This window comes from Strix aluco, chromosome 5 (genome assembly GCF_031877795.1).
Source record: "Strix aluco isolate bStrAlu1 chromosome 5, bStrAlu1.hap1, whole genome shotgun sequence".
NCBI classification, from domain to species: domain Eukaryota; kingdom Metazoa; phylum Chordata; class Aves; order Strigiformes; family Strigidae; genus Strix; species Strix aluco.
In genome coordinates, this window is record NC_133935.1 from 78,767,375 (window position 1) to 78,789,555 (window position 22,181).

At 36.5% G+C, this 22,181-nt stretch overlaps 1 protein-coding gene across 1 annotated transcript in view; it reads right to left on the bottom strand.

Moving 5' to 3' along the window:
• Nucleotides 1–22,181, bottom strand: part of PCLO (piccolo presynaptic cytomatrix protein) — a 382,367-nt gene that overhangs the window by 293,063 nt on the left and 67,123 nt on the right. The gene's annotated exons all lie outside the window — the stretch shown is intronic.

Consider the following 22,181-nt stretch of genomic DNA (forward strand, 5'->3'; position numbering starts at 1 on the left):
ATTTTGAGAAGAACAATTTTAGAATTCATGATGAAAGTGAAAAAAAATTGTATTTGATTTAGTCACAAGTGATCTAACAATTTAATAGATAAACTCTTTTCCAAACACAAATCATCTTCAACTTAATTTAGACATAGAAACATCACTTGCACAAGCAATTCCATCCCACATTTTATATAAAGTCAACACTAGCACATACCAAATTATATAAAATGTGAATGTGTTGGTGCATTCAAAATCAGGAAACTAAAAACCAAATCCTCTCTCTTCTAAAATTGCATTAAGAAAAAAAATCTGTGGTGGGTGAAACTGTGGTGGGTGAAATACAGTTTTAACTCACATGTCACTGCTCCCTCAAATGAGTCACTGTTGTTGGAAGCATGTAAAAGCCATCGTGTGGTTTGCACATAAATGACATGCCACTTCACCATAGCTCAGGGCATGAAATATTTTAGTCTGTTGCAAGGACAGGAAACAACTTTTTCTTTATCAGAATGTATAAGTGATAAGAACAGTTTATAGCATAGTTACTGAGAAACAGAACATTGGAATCAATGCTACAAATCAAATTTTAAATTTCACCCAAGGAGTGGTAACCTTCACAACAAAATCTACAGTTCCATAATTAGTGGTGTGCAGCTATTAATCTCTCCTAGATGGAATTGAAACTTTTCACTAGCAGATTCTCATCCAGGTTTTGCACTAGAATCACTGTCTAAAAATTTGTCAGTGATATTAATGATATAAAGTAATTTTTCCTTCCTGTAGTTTAGCCAAGTGAAAGTTTACATATACTGACTATATTACCATTGTGGGTATTTCCAGGCAACTTCCTACGCAGGAAATAACAAAACAAAACCATATGCAATTAATCTTTTTTCTACACAATAGCACTGATATCTTTATTATTTGGGGGGACAAGCTAATCACAACAGCAGTTAGGCTGTATTTGCCTTCAATTATGTATTTGCAATGTGAATACGTAAATAGCTAGACTGGCATCCTGACAGAAATTAAGTATACATTCTTTGTATTACTCCTTAATTTTATATCTAAGGTAATTAGAAACAAGGTTTGCTTTCTATATTATCCGGATTCTGGGAAAGTGCAGTTGTATCAAATTTTTGTTGCATAAGATAAGAAATATGAATAGCCAGGTGAGGTGGTTCACAAAAAGTCATGAAGGTGTATTGGAAAACCTTATTTACCAATAGAAATTATGCCAGGTATGATACAACTTAGACTGTCAAAAGCACTTCTTTCCTTCCCAATTTTATTTTAAAAATTATTTGCCAATGGAATTTATTAAGGAAAATTTATATTAAAAACTGCAATCATGTCCAACTCTGGATATCAATGAGTAGCATATGAATATATGTACTCACAGTAAGATGGCTGTGCATGCAACCCATAAAAGAAGAGGTATCAAAAATAAAGAAATTGTTTCAAACTTTTAATTTTAAAAGCACTAGTTGAAAGGCACACTAATGATACTGTATCAGATTTTAATTTTCAAGCTTCATTTTTTCAGTATCTATTTCTCAAATCCAAAATGCAATAATTAAAGGAGGTGGAGAAGGCATCAAGCACATCAGATCACTCTTACAACACAGTGATGGCTCCATAGTCAAATTACTCCAATCTACAAAAAAAGCAATCTGTGAAAGTGTATTCTCAAAATGCTAACCCTGCAAAATAGGGAAGGAACGTACTAGGTCAGTTCTTACTTACTTGCTAACTATCCCTGTAAGACTATATAGTAGAGTAAGTCCACTTTCTTCATACTGTTATCATGAGAGTCACAAGGAAATAAACAAAACTTCTGTTCAGTTAAGTACAACTGAACAATGTACATGATTCAAGGCAGCAGAGACCAGTAATTCTTTACAGTTTTCTCCCGTAGTGGACCTTCACCAGCAAAGAAGTTGTTTTCATGGCCACTCTCATTTACATCCCTTTGTTTGAAAATACCATAAATTTTAATTCTTACCTGTTAAAGCTCTAGCATCTTTCCACTCTTGTGGATATTTTTCACACTAGCTACTTTATGGGTTACATCAAGTAACTCAAGACCATTTCACTCCGGTGGAGATAACTTATTCACCCTTGAATCAGCTTGGTAAGTATTCAGCAAACCAGATATTCAGGTCTGTCCCAAGGGGAAAGCTCTTCTTTCTTTCAAAAAGACCAATATTGAAGTATCTGCAGCATAAAGCTAAGGGGAAAAAACAGGTTGGCAGGGGGGGAAAGGTCTTCTCTAATTTGTAGCACTTCTAGCCTTTGCTCCTTATCAGCACTTAATATAAAAACATTGTATAACATTCAGCTTTTCTTATGAAACTCAAAGAAGTAAGAAATAACCTTCTGTAGAGGATTTCACAGCAAAACTTGAATGCAGCTGAATTTTTTAAAGGGAGACATGAAAATTCCTTAACTAACTAAAGGCTAACTCTAGTAATCTGGATCACCATCCTGTTTCAAGTCAAAATGTTACTGTACTGAAAAATCCATTGTGGACTTGTGTAAAGCTGAGAGATTTGTGCTGTGGTTTCAGATGGAGTTTATTTAGTGAACCTCATACTGCTGAGTCAAAGGCTCATCCTATGACATCTCTGTTTGCTGAGCTATCACTGAAATCAATATGATTCTGCACACAGCCTGTTTGTCTGGGAATAGGATGCCTGAGCGTTTCACATTAGATCTGGAGAAAAAAATATCCTATATGAAATGTCTGAAGCAAAGTTGCAGAATTTTCTACAACTAAAAAAAAAAGAAATTAAAAATATCCCTTTCTTAGGAGACTAATTATAGCAAACAATCTTTTCCAGATAACTATGAAAAGAAAGCCATAAAGATACTACAAGGCATTCTTTACTAGATTAACTTTCTTTTTCCCTCAGCAATTGTGTTTCTTTGCAATATATTTCACTAGATTAATCTTCTGGGTTATGGTCTTTAAAGTGTTCACAGGATCATCAATCTCACTCTCATGCTGCTATAGTTGGTAATTCATATCAGCACTGCAGCATCTGCCAATCCTGTATTGCTAATATAACAGTTTAAAGGTCAGTAGCACAATTTGAACAAAAGACTCGTTGGCCTAAAAGAAAGTGCAAATCTACCAGAAAAAGCATGGAAATTTGCAGTCTCCATATTATAACACATGCAGGAATCTTCCTTTTACAGTTTCCAGAAGTTGGTCAGATTTCTGCTGAGTTGATGATCTTCAGCTGTTTCAGAGGAAGACCAAATTTGCTTTAAATTATTATCTTCCATCAGGCACTACCTCTACTCTGTGTGTAAATTCAAGAAGAATAGGCCCACCACTTTAAATAGTGCATTCCAGGCATAAGTTATCATGACAGCATATTTTACCCAGAAGTGTAATTACAGAATCTCAGAGATGCTAACTAAGAGGAAAAAAGCTGCAGAGCTAAACAGATGTTTGTGCATCTTGCTAAAAAATTTCCTCACGCTTGCAGAATCAAACAGGAGGGAGAGAAAGATGAATCAAAGGAAAGCAGGTCATGTGCATGCAAATATGTGCATCCTCTGTACCACAGGACTTATCGTGCTGCTCAGGCAGTACCCTGAGCCAAACAAAAACCTGCTGAATATCACAGAGCCTTTTGCCTCCAGTGAACATGCCCTAAAATCTTCCCGGAGCTCTGTCTTGAAAGGCTTCAGTGTCTGCCAGAACACTAACTTCATTTGTCTATGCATTAAAAAGAAAAGAATGCTACACTATGCTTGTCTCGTGTACGAAGATCTGCAGGACCGTTACAAAGCATCTGTCAGGACAGGATTCTTCCTATCATCTAACCAAACTTGTTTCCTGACCAAGATAAATTACAAATCTTAACCTAAAATAAAAACACCACTAGAGACAAAGATAGCAAGTCAGACAATTACTGATTTACCCATTATTGGTCAAACTGTGTATTGGTGTACATATAACCTACAATTCTGAAGGACCCAAGCAAAAATCCTGAGCTAAACTCCTCTCATATGAGAGTCAGTGATCTAGATTCAAGTAAAATGTTCATTAAAAAAATACTGAAGCACTTATTCACCTGATGCTGTTTCCATGGCATTCACCTTTCCCACAGGTCTGAGCTACTCTGTTACTTACTGATGCTGTCTGGTGGGGAAAGCATTTTGAAAAATGTCTCTGGGGAGGGTTGAAGAGGCACTCGTAGATTTGCATAAAGCAATTTATCTTCTCGCTGTCCTTATTCTTCATCTTAAACTGAAGGACTATCCAACTTCCCCATTTTTATTTTTTTTTTTCCTGGAGGTGATACATATTATTAGCCTCATTTTGACAGCTAGGAAGTTTTTCCATCTCCTTGTGCAGTAAAAGGAAAGATATTACTGACTCTGCAGGTTGACACAGAGGAGGAGCTTACTTTTCATACTCTGATTCTCCCTGTGTTAGATGCCTAGAGTCAAGTAGTCTTAATATCCTGTAGATCAGTGTTTCAAATACTCAAGAGAGCTCTAATTTCATGTGATGGTGCAGAGGTATGTGAAAGAGCATGCACCTGATGTACACCACCTTTATTCCTGTGATGTTCAGGATACAGTCCAAAAGGGGCACATCACTTTGGTCACAGAAACTATCAGTGTTCTGCACTGCAACCTAGGTAACAAGTACTGAATGTACTCCTCACCTTTGGAGAGAAATATATTTGGAAAAAATACATAATTTTTTCCTCACAGTTTTTCTCATATTTAGCTTGGATGAGGCTCAACCAGAAAACTTTGACAAAATTTCAGTTTCAGCCAGATTATTTTTTTCTTTATTACTGAGTTTAAGATAAAGACATACATACATACACAAGACATACAGCACTAGTAAGACAATAAAGGACTGTGAGTGTCTCTGATAATAGCCCTTGAAACCTGCCTGTTACTACCTTCAGTAAGCCTTAAAAAGGGAAGGAAAAGAGCTGCAACATGTAAATCTATCTATGCCAGTAGGATCTGAGCATGTAAACACCACATCATAAAACTTTGTAATACACAACTGACAGCTCATGTAAACACTGTGGCCATCTGATGTTTCCTCTCAATAAAAGTTTGGCTGCATGCACAAATCAATGCAATATCCTTAATGTACCAATGCTTCAGAAAGAAATGAGATATGTTAGAGAAAACTAATGAGTCTGAGAATTCTTGTTACAGTTTACTCAATGATTTCCCTTTCAGGAACAAAGGAAAAAAAAAAAAAAAAGATGTCAGAAGCTGAACAATTACACCTAAAAAGTAACTGTTTTCATCAGCGATGTCATCATCTTTTTAATCTCTGTGGCTTCATTTTTCTTGCTGAGTGTGAACTCATTTCTTAGTTTGCAGATTTAAGCTTGAAAGACCATTCTGAGTCAATAGTTCTGCCTTCATACAGACTACCTGGCAGCAGTTCTGCCAGCAAAATCCTTAATGCCAAGCAATAGCATCTATGAAGCAACAGAACAGTTCTTACATTATCTGGACTTCTGTAAGGTCTTTGACATGGTTCCCCACAACATCCTTCTCTATAAATTGGAGAGATATGGATTTGATGCGTGGACTGTTCAGTGGATGAGGAATTGGTTGAATGGTCACATCCAGAAAGCAGTGGTCAATGGCTCAATGTCCAGATGGAGATGAGTGACAATTCCTGTCCCTCAGGGGTCCATACTGGGACCAGTACTATTTAATATCTTCATCAATGACATAGACAATGGGATTGAGTGCACCCTCAGAAAGGTGCAGATGACACCAATCTGAGTGGTGTGGCTCACACATCTGAGGGACAAGATGCCTTTCAGGGGGACCTGGACACACTCAAGAAGTGGGCCCATGTGAACCTCATGAGGTTTAACAAGGTCAAGTGCAAGGTCCTGCACCTGTGTCGGGGCAACCCCCAGTATCAATACAGGCTGGGGGATGAAGGGATTAAGAGCAGCCCTGTGGAGAAGGACTTGGGGGTACTGGTGGATGAAAAGCTGGACATGAGTTGGCAATGTGCGCTCGCAGCCCCAAAAGCCAATTGTGTCCTGGGCTGCATCACAACAAGCATGGCCAGCAGGTCAAGGGAGGTGATTCTCCCTCTCTGCTTTGCTCTCGTGAGACCTCACATGCAGTACTGTGTGCAGCTCTGAGTCCCCCAACATAAGAAGGACATGGACCTGTTGGAGGGGGTCCAGAGGAGGGCCACAAAAATGATCAGAGGGCTGAAATACCTCTCCTATGAGGACAGACTGAGAGAGTTGGGGTTTTTCAGCCTGGAGATGAGAAGGGTCCAAGAGACCTTATTGCAGCCTTTCAGTACTTAAAGGGGGCCTACAGGAAAGATGGGGACAGACTTTTTCGTAGGGCCTGTTGCGATAGGACAAGGGGTAATGGTTTTAAACTAAAGAACATTTTCTTGTCTTTAACACTGTTACAGTTTTAAGATTTTAGTCATGCCTTCTGATGTGCATCAACAAACTTCTCAGAGTGTCACAGCAGTCACAGCTTTTCTTTATTCCAGAAAGGTATGTCAGTAGGAGAACCAATAGCTATATGAGCATAACCCCCAGCAATACACCAAATGGACTGGTTTCACTGGTTTCCACAGCACAATTCCTAGTCCACAGCACTAACTGTGGACAATCTATCCCACTAAAAAGGCAGTGACAGAACAGGGTGGAAAGCAATTCAACTCACTTCTCATCTAGTGTTTCCAACCCTATACATCTCTGTCAGTGCTTAGACTTTCTTAATATTTTAACAGGTTCCAGAAAGTTCCCTCTGTGGTTATCTTCTGTTCTGTGAAATGTTCAGAAGAGCTTGCCCTTGGGCAGCAGATGCTTCTGTTCCTCCCTGAGCACCATAATAACTGAAGCTTAGGTGGATAACCATTTACCTCCCAGAGGAGGAAGCTGTGGTAGACATAGTGGTATTTTGCACATCAAAGGGATTAAAGCACTTAGCAAAGGATTAGAAACCTGATTCTAGTCTCTTCTGAGAGTACTAACTCCAAAATCCGGCAGAATGTACAAGCCACAGCCATGCAAGAGGAAATCCTCTGATTTCTCTAGGCATTTCAGAGTGCCTTTCTTAGTGATTTATTGGGCTTCTCCCAGATGATTACCCTGTGACTGTTTACCACTTTACTGTCCCCTGCCCTTTGGTGAAAGTCATAAAAATGGAACACAGCATTATATTCAAAATCTTGTTATGGACACAGGGAAGATACTATATATAAAGAGATAAGAATTTACTGTTAGTTGAATTAATGTTTAAACAGTCACACAGTCCAAATTATCTAATCAATGCAACAAAACCAATAATAGTTATACCAAACTCTTCTAGGATCTACTCATTTGATGTGCTTCTTCATCCAACATTCCTCTTGTTCCTAGGGTTGAGAGTTATAGTCTTCCTTAAATAGAAAGAGGGGGAACTACAACAAGTAGCAACCTGAAATCCTTGCTGGGAGTAGGATTATCACAGTTGTGGGAGTTTCTTCCTCTTCTATCCTGTGGTACACTTGGAGCTATATTTATATGTTTTCTAATCACACTCTGCCTCCTTCTCACTGGCTCCCCGCTGAAGTCTAAACGTTGCCTCCTCCAGCCTCAGTTGACATCAAGGGCTGTTACTTGCCAGGCAGTGCTGCCCCAAGTTTGACAGGCCTTTACCACTCATGGTGTTCACAGAGCTTCAGCTCACACAAAGGTGAGGCAATAGGCACTTGGCCACTTGTCTATCATTCAAGCAATCTGAAACCGTGCCAAGACAAAGCCACAAATGTCCTGACACCCTGCACTGTCAGCTCAGTCCAACACCCCTGGCCTTTTACTAGTAATGGCAAAGTCATGTTTTCAGAGCCACAGCAGTAAACATTCTGACTTTCTTTCCTTCCTTTTCCTCCTCCCTTTGCTACTTAAAAGATAACCTCCATATATTAGGTGTAGTTGCCTCAAGACATGTATACCAGTTCTGGATACAAGATCTATTTATGTTACGTTGCTCCTCCTCACAATTTGTAAATCACAGAAATTTGGAGAAGACAGCAAGGACTCTAGCAGGGAAGCTTTGTCTATATCAAGGAAACAAATCATGTATTTTTGAAATAAAAACACAAAGCTCAATCAGATCTTCTTTTCTTCCTTCCGCTGGGCAGATGTAGTGGAAAACTGGGCGGACAGTTTTAATTGCAGCTGCACTTAAAATTTACTTCCCTAGTTCATATTCTGAGCTTGACAAAAAAAAGTTGCTAGAGGAACTTGATCATCTATACTGTGTTGGAGGTTAGTTCTGTATCTTTATAACAATCCTCTCTGACTTAAATCTTTAAATTTGAAAATGTATCTAATGCAATATTGTCTTTCTTTTTTCCTGTTGAGATCACTGATGAAAGAGAGTGTAGAAGCAATCTCTTTTATAGCATATGTTTTATGATAAAGCATTACCAGACTTCTCTCTTTATGGAGAGTAGATAAGAATGATACCTTCAAGTAGGTTATAAATGTCTTACAAAGACCTTTCCATAATGTGGTAAGTACTAAGTAATGCAAATAGAATCGCTCTTAGATACAAAATAAATCACAAAATTCACAGGCCGCTCTTCCTTTGTCATCTGCACTGTTTTTAAAGACAGCAACTTGTGCAGCATTTTGAGGTACAAAATTCTCTAATTTTCATTTTATCTTAATCCTGTAAGTGTATATATATGTATCTGTCTGGAGAGATGTATAACTACTATCTAGTCTCAATAAAAAATGGTTTTCTTAAGAAAAAAAATAATGTTGAAATGGTTCACTGATTTCACAAAAATCAGTTGTGTTACCTTTAAAATAATACGGGTTTGAGGAGACATAAATTTATAGTCAGAACAGAAAAACAATTCTTTGTAATCTAAATGACCACTTTAGGATTTTGTTCAATTTTTGAAAACTAACTGGAATTTATAAAATGAGTTTGCTCCAGAGGTCATAGATATTTTAACATTAGGAATTTCAGAAGAACTCAGATAATTGTTAATATTGTATTGGATACACAAGGTTCTCATCAAATTAAACAGTGTTCTTAGAACAATTAACTAGCTAGCTAGCTAGCTAGTTATTACCACAAAAATGTCCTATAGACATGTTTCCTCTAAACATGACAGAAAGAGATATAATAGACCACACTCACATCTTAAAAATATTAACTGCATTTTAAAGAAAGGCTAACAAACTGAAAATCAGCACTGAAAGATCAACAAAACTCCAGTCTTCCTAAATGAGACATTTGTCAGCTGTTGCCACTTTTCTCTGCTTAATTTAGCACAAATTGTTATTTCAGGATGTCATGATTGCTGTAGAGTGGTTTATTATTTAAATCACTATGGTGTTTGAATAAAATACTCAAAATCTGGAGATCATATATTCACTGGATGCATACATGGTATCAGATGTTTGTGAATCACAAGTAAGCAACAGAGACTGACGCTGACTTGTGAACGGTTTGTGAATCCCTGAATGAACTGTTGATTATCTTCAAAACTCGAAATAAGATCTTACTTGTCAAATTTCAGTAATATTCCTTGTAATGACCCAGTAAAATATCCTATCAAGGGTTTTTTTGCTGCCTAAAACTGGCTTCAGGACAAGGGTAGAGGAAAGAACTCTGGCAGTCCCCTTAAATACAACCAAAGGAACCAGAACTTGCAGCTGACACTTCTTGTTTCTGTTGATTTATATTCATAAAATTCAACAGTGAAAAGGTTTACATTTAAATGAAAAATTGAGAACACTCAAGAAAAATTTGGAAGTTACCTTGGCTTTGGACAGTGAAAGATTAAACATGGAAACCTATGCTATTTCAAAATTGTATTTTTTTTTTCCTTCTGTTGCATTGCAGAGACAAATTTACATTCTATTTGTTTTTCCCTCAGTGGGATTATAAAACTGTAACTGACTACGCATCCTTCCCCCAAGAAATAAATGACTTTTGATCACTATTTAAAGAATTCATCCAGTACACCACATCTTATGATTTTATATATACAGTATTGCTATTTATACTCATGAACATTTTTAGTCGACTTCTCACAAGGATATACTAGACTTAGAGCCACCTCAGACCCCAGGAACAAGGGTAAAACTCCAGTGCACGGTCACAGCAGAGCTGTTTCCCTGCATATCATGTTCTCCAATATGTTTTTGGGTGCTGAGACTAGCAAGCTCTCCAGAACAAACACACCCCACTCTTCACTTCTGTTTATGGGTCTCTCTGTTTAGCTGGGAGCAAAACAGGGCTGGATGCCCAGGCAGCAAGGCCCTTCTACCTGTGACTCAGCCAAAGGTCTTGCTCAGTCCCGCTGCTCACAGCTACTAAATGGATTTGGAAGTGAAATGCTGTGGCTGCCTCTGAGTGAGGCATAGCACTTCAGTCACTTATTTTAGAGCAGAAACCTTCTCTCTTGCATAAGACCAACATTTTTTTAAACTCTAAGCCACTGTCTACTTTTGTCATGCCTAAAACTGACCCTCCCCTCAGTACTGAGCATCTTCAAAAGCACAATAGCAAGGACTTGTTAATGGTTAGGACTATTTCTATCTCATATCTATTTTAAATTCTGAACTGGGAGCTCTGAAAGTCTGTGCTGTGTGATTTGACAAACATTTATTAATCTTTACCCAGATTTTGAAGCATATTGGAGTAATAGCATCACAAGATGTAGGAAATTATTTATTAATAGACACAGACATTGGCTATCACTAGAAGTAAATAACATGCCAATGATTTCAAACGTAGAAGAAGAAATAAGCGATCTGATGTAAATTCTCACATATGTATATGTATGCATTTTCAAAGACAACTTACTTGATATATGTTATTTATACAGAATCTACAATGATGGCAAATACATCTGATATCAGCCTCAATGTCTGAACATTAGGTTATTAACTTCCAGTTTTCTGAAAAAATACTTTATAATAAATAATTCAGTCAATTCCTCACCACTCAGAATGATTTAAGCAAGGGAACTTCAAGTCATCTTGAGGTCTCCTGGCCTTTACCTCTAAGCTTTCCCTCCTAGACAGAAAAAGTGTTTACTGATTTCATATTTCTAAAAGAAAAAAAAAAATTCAGTAAAATATCTATCTAAATAAAATTGAAAATGAAATGTGAGATTTAAATAGCTGAACTATTTCTTTTAGAACCCCTGACATCTCATATTAGACATTAACTAGAATGTTATCAAATATTTTAGAGGTTAAAAATGATATGTATTCTTCATAAAACATGTTACTTGTTTATACTCTGACTGGGATTTCTTAAGCTCTATCACCACATTTTGAAATCCATAGAATGTTTAGCCTAATTCTGATTTTCTAATTTATTCTAAAATAGAAAGAGCTACCAAAAAAAAAAAAAAAAAAAGCGCACTAATTTCAATCTGACAACATATTGCATATTGCATATTGCATATTGCATATTGCATACAAATATAAATATAAATATAAATATAAATATAAATATAAGTATTGATTTGTGTGTCCAAGTCTTCCATTTAGAAAAAGAAGTTAACCAAACATATTGAGAATAACACAGAACTAATAACAGGATACTAAATTCATAATACTAAGATTGTCACTAAAATGGAAATATTATTCTGTGGATGCCAAACTCTGTTCATTATGCATGTGAACTAAAATTGTTGCATTTCTATTAAAGAAATCCCCCTCTAATCCTCAAAGGCACTCTGTGCAGCAGGGCCAGCATGATGGACTGTAACAGAACTCCAGGATCTGCAATCTGTCCACCACTGGTGTGGTTCTCCAAGTCACCAGCGGGAGAGAAGTCTTTTCCGTAAGTGCACCTGTTCACTGGATATTGCAAATCTAACTTGGTAATCAATGTAGGAAGTATTTCTTGCCTCCAGAATTCCACACACAAACCCCATATGATGAAATGCTGATGTATGACTGACATTGTGCATCTTTACTGTAATGTCGATGGTAATTCCTACATCATACATGACTTAAATTTCAAAGCAAGGCTAAGTGCATTCACATTTACAGACAAAAAGTATGTATCCTAATAGTACAGGTGTTACTAGTTTTATTCAAATTTACATAAAATATATTTTATCTCCAGTGGGCTAGATTTTGGTTCTTTGTAGAACTTCAGATAGCTGAAATAAGCGAAAAGACTATTTTGTGCGTATATTTCTCTGTTGCTGAACAAACCAGCTTGATACATGCAAAGAATTACAGAAACTGCCTTTATCTCATCTAACTGCAGATGGATACAAAGCAGGCATCTATACCTCAGTTAGCTATTTAAATTTCTACTACAGTGAATGGAGACCTAGACCTCACTTTAGTGGTCTAAAACAGATGTCACCAGAGGCCTATCAGTGTTAAACCAGTGCCATCAGATATGCCCTGAGACATCTGCATGGTGGCAGATGATACAAACTTTAAGCCACTGGATCAGCCTAGAAGCTAGGCAAAATGCCCACAGGCATCTCAGCTGGTACTAAATGTCACTGTTCAGGCAAATGAACCAAGCCCCTAGTCAATATAGTCAATAAAATTTGGAATACTATCCATCTCACCAAGCATAGGTCTCTACTTGAGGAAGAGATTGCACATTAAACTTCATGGTGAGTGCACTGAACAGCTGTCCCCCAACCGCAAAGGAATGTGAGGGGTCTCTTGCAGACACAGTCACTACACAGCTGAGCTCACACAGAAGTCTATCTCATTTGGAAAATATAAGTACATTTATGAAAGACAGTACCTACAACAATGATAAAACAAAATGCTAGCCCGTTTCAGCATTGCAAACATAACTGGTTTTATCCTAAAAACAATAAAAGTAATTATAAATGCCTCTATGCATTTTCTTAGCATTTTGGCCAAATTATACATTTGTTTTATACACAAAGACAGTTCCTATGGGTTATTTGCCATTTGCGATCTCCTTTGAAAATCTGATTTCACCTATACTGTATCCATAGATTCTATTCCTGATATTTAATCTCACCACCAGGGTTTTTCTCTCTCACAAAATGAAGTACTGTTGTACTGTCTAGGCAACACATTTTGGGAGTGACTACCTCCCTGCCTCATGACTTTTACATACCATTACGCTATCTGTTATTTTAGGTTTCCTGTCCTCTGACAACTAAAATATGGGCCCAACTGATTTTCTTGACAGCAGTGTATAATTCTGAAAGAATATTAAGAAAAATCATGATAATTAGATGATAAAAAGAAAATAAATTTAATTTCTAGGAAAGAAGTACGACTATTTATGTAAATCAATGTCGTGCAAACAAAACAAAAAGGCAAGTTACAAAGGGATCGAATTTTGTACTACTATGTTATTATTACTTTTTGAAATACTATTATTTCTTTTGAAATAAGCACTCCAAAGCTATGATAATACAGTCAACATGAGTAAAGTGGTATACAGGATGGAAATATTATTTTTAATGCATAAGCTCTTTCTATAAACCTTTTAAAATCCAGAAAAAAATAACTTTAAGTTAAATATCTCAGCACTAATACAGGAGAACAAAGCTTGCAAGGAAGGAACAAAGGAAGGAATGCAGGAAGGATAATATGTTAAAAAAGTATTTTTTTTAAATTAGTTTCATGTACTATTTGTAGTATTATGAGCTATTTTAAATGTAACAGTGAGATTTTTCTCCTCTTCATCTTTTATACAGTGTACTCTCAGATCTGAAGGATACCTGGTCATTACAAGCAAAAACCAGAAAATCCAATATATTTCTATTTTATACCAACACTGGAAAACATTTTATTTTCACTGTTACACAGAACAAAATGAAACTCTGAAACCATGACTGCAAACAAACTAATATGAACTCCTGATACTCAAGATATGTCACCTACTTAAACACTACCTATTATATATCCTTCTGTACCAGATCTTTTTTCAGATTAAATACTTTATTCCATAATCAAAACATAGCTCTCCTGTCTAGTATTTTATATATTTCTTATTATATTGCTTTGTTTGCCTTTCACAGCGGGATCAATCTTCCTCTTTTTCTACAACATGCTCACATCTCCTTACTGCTAGGGGAATTGTGTGCTGCTGAATTATGAACAAAAGCAAGTACAATTTTATGCTTAGCTTTTAAAAAACTAGGGAGTACCATTTCTATAATTTATAACACATAAACTGCCATAAATTAATACCTGAGCATTACATTGCTTGTTTGTGATCATCTATTACATCAGATACTTTCTGAAGTTACTCCTCTAAAGCAGAAAGGATAAGGCTATACATGGATCCCAGTTAGGAATCAAAATTTTGTTTCTTCTTATGGTCCTCTGTTCTGAATTCCTGCTTGTGAGTAAATTTCAAAGTGGTTTTCAGCAAGCAGAGTACAGCAGCAACCTCTTTAAGCTTGTTCTAAGTGTTAACAATTGACACAGAAATACAGTTGGTTTGAACTATTCACAGGGTGGACCAACTCCAACATCTGATTGTTTTCTTCATCCTACATGACAAATTCCATAAAGTGCATTTCTGTTATTTTGGACTTCTACTGATAAGTCAGTTTTAAGTAACTTGTAAAATGAAGGAGTCATATTGAAGAAACTCTGAACAAATGGGATGGCTGTAGTTGACTGTGCTCTGCCTCAAAAAAAGAACATGTGGGGTTTTTTCTGAGGAAGAAAAAATAGTATCTGGCTGTTACCTAATGCCAACTTATCCAATTTCTTATGGAAACATAAAGATCACATTACAAGAAATAAAGAAAATGAGGACCTGACAACATGCATTAAAACTGTCTTCCATTCTGCCGGAACAAAGGAGGAGTGCTATGAATGATGAGCGCTTTAGTTTGTAAAGGATAAATCCATTGATCACTTGGAACATGATTTAATAAGTTTTCAGAGCTTAATAATACAATGCAGAAATGTCACATCAAATTACTATTATGCAGTAAAAGGAAGTTTAACATTTTGCTTAGACTATTATCTTTCAGTAAAAAACTACTTTGGGGAAGTAGAAACTAGCAGCTTTTAAAGAAAGCTATAATTAGTTCTAAATAGAATCTTTTGGAGGACCTCTGAAAAGAGGTCTTGTTATTTTTGTTAAAAAATATTATGAGGGAACCTTAGGGGGAAAAAAACAACCAACCAACCAACCAACCAACAAACCTAAAAAACCCAGGTAAAGACTACAGAAGACTAAGCAACAGCTATTGTGGAAATATTTTCAAAACAGTAAATGTAAACAATTAATAAGCTAGAGTTGACAGCACTTACATCTAAATGAACAGGTAAAAACACAACTGAAATTTCTAAGTGAAACTTCATAAAAATACTTGATCCACCTTCAAAATACACACAACACATAAACACACCTTCCATAATTAATACCAGTGGGTTTTAAAAGGCTAGGGATTTGTGCTTTGGTTGGGATATTTTATTAATAATTTTGCAGATTTGTACTGAAGTTTACAGAGTATACATAGGAAGCCCAACCTGTATTCCATTGTACTTCAGTCACGAACAGCCTTTTTTTTTTTTTTACTCTGAACCAAGATCCCCACTCATTTCTATTCATGGAATCATATGAGGTTCATCATCTATGCATTCATTAAGACATAGTGAAGACTGGAATCTTGTTATCCCTTCATTTCAGTAGAGTCTACAAGAAAAGCAGTGATGGCCAAAAGTAAAGATTGTGACTACTTCAGCTTAGACTCTACAAGGTAGCCACCTGCACTCACAAGTGCCCCTGAGCTCCATTGTAGTCCGTGGGAAAAACAGGTATTTTCAAAGGCTAAATGTAATTTTGCCTATGTCAGATGTTTACTCCAGGATGAGGCAAAATACTTGAAGTTGTTATTTTCTTTTTCCACTAACTGTAAAGGGAATTCTAGGCAACCAGCTAAGATGGAGACACATACAATGGATACTCCTACATCTGCTAATATGAATCTCACTCCATACTTTATTTTATACACCATAACTCATACAAATTTAATTAACATATGAATATTCTTTGTTTTCCAAATAAAAATGTAAGCCTAAATTTTTTGATAAGATTTGTACATGGAAGATTGTGTCATGAGAGACACACATAGAAGTTCTTTCAGTAACAACACTTATATTGTATCCAGCTTGTAGTGTCTCCCACAACCACCCCACCCTACACAATACAGGAAGACCTTGAGAGATGGAAGAGTTTTTAATGGAGGGTCACCGAGTTAGTTGGGGCTGAAGGACCTGCCCCGTGAGAAGCTGAGGGACAGGACTTGTTCAGCCTAGAGAAGAGACAGCTTCTGGGAAACCTAACAGTAATCCTCCAATACCTATGAGGAGATTATTGGGAAGATGGTACCAGGCCACTCACAGCAGTGCCTGGTGAGACAGTGAGGGGCAATGGGAATAAGTTGAAAGAAGAGAGGTTCAGACTGGATGTAGGGAGAAACTTTTCCACCAAGACTGTCAGTGGCACGGATTGCCCAGAGAGGCTGTGCATGCTGGAGGTTTTCCAGACCAACTGGATAAAGCCTTGAGCAGCCTGGTCTGATTTCACAGCTGACCCTTCTTCAAGCAAGAGGTTGGACTACATGAAACTCTAAGGTTCCTTTCAACCCAAATTATTCTATGATTTTAAGTGGCAAGTTCTCATTGTGACAGGCCTAACACATATTTCTGGATCAATACAGCTGAAGATGACAACTATCTTATTAAAAAAGTCAGTAAAGTCTTAGCTAGGATGTGTGTTTCTGAACCAGACATTTTTGATGCACAACGTTTTGACACGTAAGCCCAGAAATAGCTGAGCCATCATCATGTATTTTTACAACACATTAACACAGATTCACACACTGAAATACACAGAAAAAAATTAAGAAACAGCTTTGACTTTTTTGTTTATAGATATGCACAGCATGAAAATCTCCTAGACAGTGAAGTTTGTTCTTTCTGTATTTTAGAAAAGTCTATGATGGCTTGTGGATTGTGAGATCAACTGGCTTCTTATAGGTTAGTTGTATAACAAACTGTTATACAACCCCTGATCTACTTTGTAAAAAAACAAGTTTTCTTAAAAGTCTTAAAAGAACCCAAACCAAACCAAAAACTTCAACTGTCACATATTGTAGATCATTCAGAGCAATTATAAGAGCCTGTCAGTATCACTGGTCTAGACACTTGAGTTGCTCAGTGGATTATAACATATTCAGGACTTACTGATGCTCTTGTAGCAAATCCTCTTTCTTGATGCAAGGATGTGAGATTAGCCCATTAATTACAACCTTAAAAATAATGCTACACTAAATGTCTTCTCTTGCAAGTATCTATAATTATATATATTACAAACTTTAATCAGGTAAGTGTTCTGAAAGCTTCTGAATAATGAAAGCTAAACGAATGCCCCACACAAGACCAAAATATGCATTATAAAATGAGAAATTCTGGGGAGGAATCAATATTTTCAGCAAGCAGACACAAGAGTTCATAAGTAAAAGATGCTAGGAAAATTAAAAGCAGTGAGCAAAATTTAACAGGAGACCAGTCTCTTCACTGCTTTATGCCATGTACAAAATGGAAGCACATTTGGGAAAATAAACTGTGATTTGGCAGCATTTAACATCTACTTTGCATTCATGTTCTACAGATATAACTGACTAAACAGAGAGAAAGTAAACAGGCTATAGCAGCATTCAATTTTTAATTTCTACAGTATATGTGAACAAGGTGCAAGAGAACCAACTTCCAGAAAGCAATGCTAACATAACTCTAGCTGCTTGAAAGACTGGTATTAAATTGACATAATAAAGATTTAATGGTCAAAGAAAGATTCAACTGCTTAGTATATGAAATAATTCAGAAATTTTTTCATTTGTTAAACAGAAAGAGAATCTACACAGTTGTGTGTTTCACTCTGGGTAAGGCAGTACTCTGTATTTACAACTGATGAGGCGATACACTAGCGAGTAATACCATTTATTTCAATGGGACCATCCATAAGTAAAGAATTTACAATCTAGTATTTTGGTCAAATCATTTCCATTTTAAGGATCACTTATTTTTTCAGCCACAGCATCCATAAGGACTGCAGTCCCACCGTGCTAGACACTCTAAAAACAAATACATATACTAAAACTTATTCAGAACAGGGACTGTCAAAGACCTGAGATATAAAAAGGAATAAAAAGAGCAGACAAGAGAATATAATGTCACAATAAAATTACTTAAAATTTAAGATTTTTAATAAACTATGCTCTGTATTTTTTCCCAGAGATGGATTTCCAAACATAACATTTTCTTTAAAATAGAAACACTGATGTAAATGGAAAAAATGGAATGTCCAGCAGTAGAAATCTCTAAAGATGCATTCCTATCAGACATGATAAGAAGAAGACTCACCCTTCCTTGGATACAACACTGATAAAACAAAGCACAGCTCTCCAGGTTGTAGCTCTTTAAATCCAGTTTTTAAAAGTGAGAATAATTTAGATACTAAGGCTTCTACATTTTGGTACATATTTAAAGGTCCTGTCTCTTTCAGAGAACAAGGACTCTATCCACAAATTATCTAACTGATTTTTTTAGAACTTATTTATATGATAGATAAACCCAGCATTTTCTGTGAAGGAGTTACAGTTTCATTATCAAATGTAAAACAAAGAAAAAAGAATCTCTTAATTTTACACTTCTTGCCTAATGCTTTACTTTGTTGATCCCCAATACCTAGGTTCTGAGTAAAATCATTGCTTAGTTTGTGTTTCCACATCATTTATGATTTTACATAACTGTCGTAACATTTACAAATCGTCTTTTCTCCAAGATGAAACATCCTAGTGGATTTAATCTCTTCTTGCGCAGAAGTATTCCTATACTTTTGAGTCACCAGGTCATCCTTCACCATTTCCTTGAGGTCCTAGAATAACCCTTCTTTGAGATTGGGAATAATTCTAGAAAAATTCATGATATGGGTGTAATATGAAATTAGAGAAGCATAATGCACTTTTGTTTTGTTCTTCACTCTTCTCTTAGGAAATTCTATTTAATCTTTTGACTCCTAAAACCAGAGTTTACTTTTTCAAAGACCCATCTGTGATGACTCCAAGATATTTTTCTGCAGTGACAAAATCTGAGTCAAAGGTTTCCATTTGTTGCGAGTGGGTGTGGGTGGGGAAATACACAACCATACACACACACTTAGTTAATTAGTTGACTGAGGTTATTTCATTCATAAAAAAAAGATTTCATCTGTGACTTTACCTCCTATTCACTCAACATTCTCATATCCTTCAACTGTTTCTCATTTAGCTTCAAAGAAAAGTCTGCTGCAATGTTCTGTAGCGCCTGCAAACTTCAGCAACCCATTCTTCACACCATATGAAAGTCATTTGTGCACGGACATAAGCTCAAATCTTAGAGGAACCAACTGGCAGCTTCTCTGAACTGTGAAAAAAGGGCTATTTATTTCAGCATTTTTATTTTTCCTGTCACCCAACTTCCTTCTTATCCAGCAGCAGCAATATTACATTGAGTGATGTATCATGGGTCACATTTAAAGAAAAAACTAAACCTGAATTCCATTTTTATGTGGTCTGTTGTGGCATTAAATTACATGCAAGTTATATTTGGCAACTCATGTTCATAAGCAGAACACAAGGGCTTTGATACTTAAGTCAGTGAAAAGGGTATTTTCTTTACCTTATTTGTACGCTCAGCGCTGACTGTGCTAAATGGAGTCTTAGCTAAAGGCTCTTGCCTGTGATATTACTGACTTTTGCATGATAAAAAACTAAGCTGAAGCCAAAGACATGGCATAGGGAAGCATTTACTTCTTCAGAATGTGGGCCAATTAAATAATTAAAACAAATATTTATTGTGGTCTTTTAACTATATCTACCTTTACATATTCTCCCCTCACAAATCAAAAATTCCTGCAACCTAGACGACTATAATTTGCCATTTGTACTTGCTCCTCTTGAATTATTAATCTTCAATAAAATAAAGATAAATTTATATTTTGCAAAATGTAAATTCCCATTTTTAATTTCATTTCAGTAAAGTGTTTTGAAGAGTCAGGTGCAATTTGGAAAAAAAGTTGTCTACACAAAGCTTGAATAATACTTTCTTCTGCTTTTGTTACTAGAGTAGGTAATAAATGTGTTACGTTCAAAAGCATATACAGGAGCTGCTTTTTTAAATTATCAGTCCACTTTCAAAGAAAGTTAAATCTAAGTGGTAGAGTCACAGAAGTTTAGGTTGAGAGGGACCTACTGAGTTAATCCAGTGCAATCCCACTGCTCAACCAGGGTCAGCTACAGCAGGTTGCCCTGGACTGCATCCAGTTGGGTTTTGAATATCTCCAAGGAGGAAAACTTGACAACCTCTCTAGGCAACCTGTGCCAGGGTCTGACCACCCTCACAGTTAGAACAAAAAAACCACTTTTTCCTACATTCAGATAGATTTTCATGTGTTTTAATTTGTGCCCATTGCTTCTCGTCTTGTAAGTAGGCACCACTCAGAAAAGCCTGGCTCCAAGTTCTTTACACCCTCACACTGGGTATTTATACACACTGGTAAGATCCCCCAGAGCCTTCTCTTCTACAGACTGAGCAAATCCAAGATCTCTCAGCCTCTCCTCATATGAAACATGCTTCAGCCATAGACCTCTTTCCTAGTTTTACCCATTTTCCTTCCCCCTCTCTGAAAAAAAGTTACTCTCCTCTAGGCTTTCTTCTCTACTATCTGGGTTCCTAGACATGCACTTAAATTTCCCACAGACAAGCATGCTTCTTCCTCTCCTAAACACTGTGCTTTATTAAGACTGATACTACACTGAAACAATGAGGCAGAGTCTGCTTCCCTCTCACCACTGGCAGTGATAGGAAAAAATGGAACTGCCTATACGAAGAGAGACTGACCAGCCACTATGGCCAATCACTTACTTAAACATCTGTAAGTTCCCTGCTACAGAAGTTAATTTATTTTCTTTACTTCTGCTATGAAAATTAATGGTCCTGAATTCCCAGTTGATAGATAATTTTCATCTTCATAAATAAAATGAGGATGTTTTAGTACTGCGTTTTGTATGTTTGAATTCATAAAAATACTGCTGAAGAGAAACTTCCAATTGTTGTCATGTCCTCCCAGCACATTCATACCTCTCAGGACACTTTTAACAGGTTGTTTGCGATGCTCTAAACAAAAACCTTTAACTAAATATTCTGTCACAGTTTGAACTGAATAGTCAAAGAGTTTAATCAATCCTCAGATGCTTCAGCATAGTACAAAGTCTCAACATGAGTTTAAATCTGATGCCATCTGGTAAACCGCAAAAAGGAATTACAAGACCAAGAAGCGCTTCTGACTTGGAAGATATAAAATGCTCCCCTTCAATATATCCCTTAAAGTATGACTATACCCCAAACATCAGAGAAGTCTGCACAAAAAGCTAATGCCAGCACAACAAGGTGTTTAATGACAGAATTCATTAATTACTCCAACAAGCAAGCGCTATACTGTCAAATCACTGTTTTGCCAGACCAGCCCCAGCAAAAGAGACCCTTGAAGATGGACATTTTTCCTTGGATTACGTAGGGAAGAGATTATCAGAGCATGATCCTGAAGTTACCCTTTATTAAGGAAAAATGAAAAAGAGAGAAAATAATTATATAGAGAGCATCTATTAGCTACCAAGTTTTATGGAGTTAGATGAGCATCATTTGTATTATGATCTCTCTTTTTAATTCACACACAGTAATATAGTCTTTCATACTAGAATAAGTAAATAAACCGCAGAGATTTTTGTCCTTGATCATGTCTCAAAGAAGCATCTCTATTTCTCCAAAAGAAATTAAACCAAGCTTTCTGACTTTTTAGCTTTTAGGATGCGCAATTTATATTTGCAATTATGATCAAAGCCTGCATTTCCTTTCCAGTGAAGAGCAGACAATTACTCTCCTACAACTCAAGCTCATTAACACTTCCCCAGAACTCAGATCCAGACTGTGGAACCGATGCATGGATAAAAGTATAGCTAAAGAGTGTACGTGGCTTATTTGTATGACTTCCAAGCATCTCAGAGGCTTTATTCTGAATAAGGGAAGTGTCAATTTTCACATTTTCTCTGGACGGCACTGGAGCAGACTGAGGTTATATAAGAATGCATTGATGAAGACTGGTATAAGAAA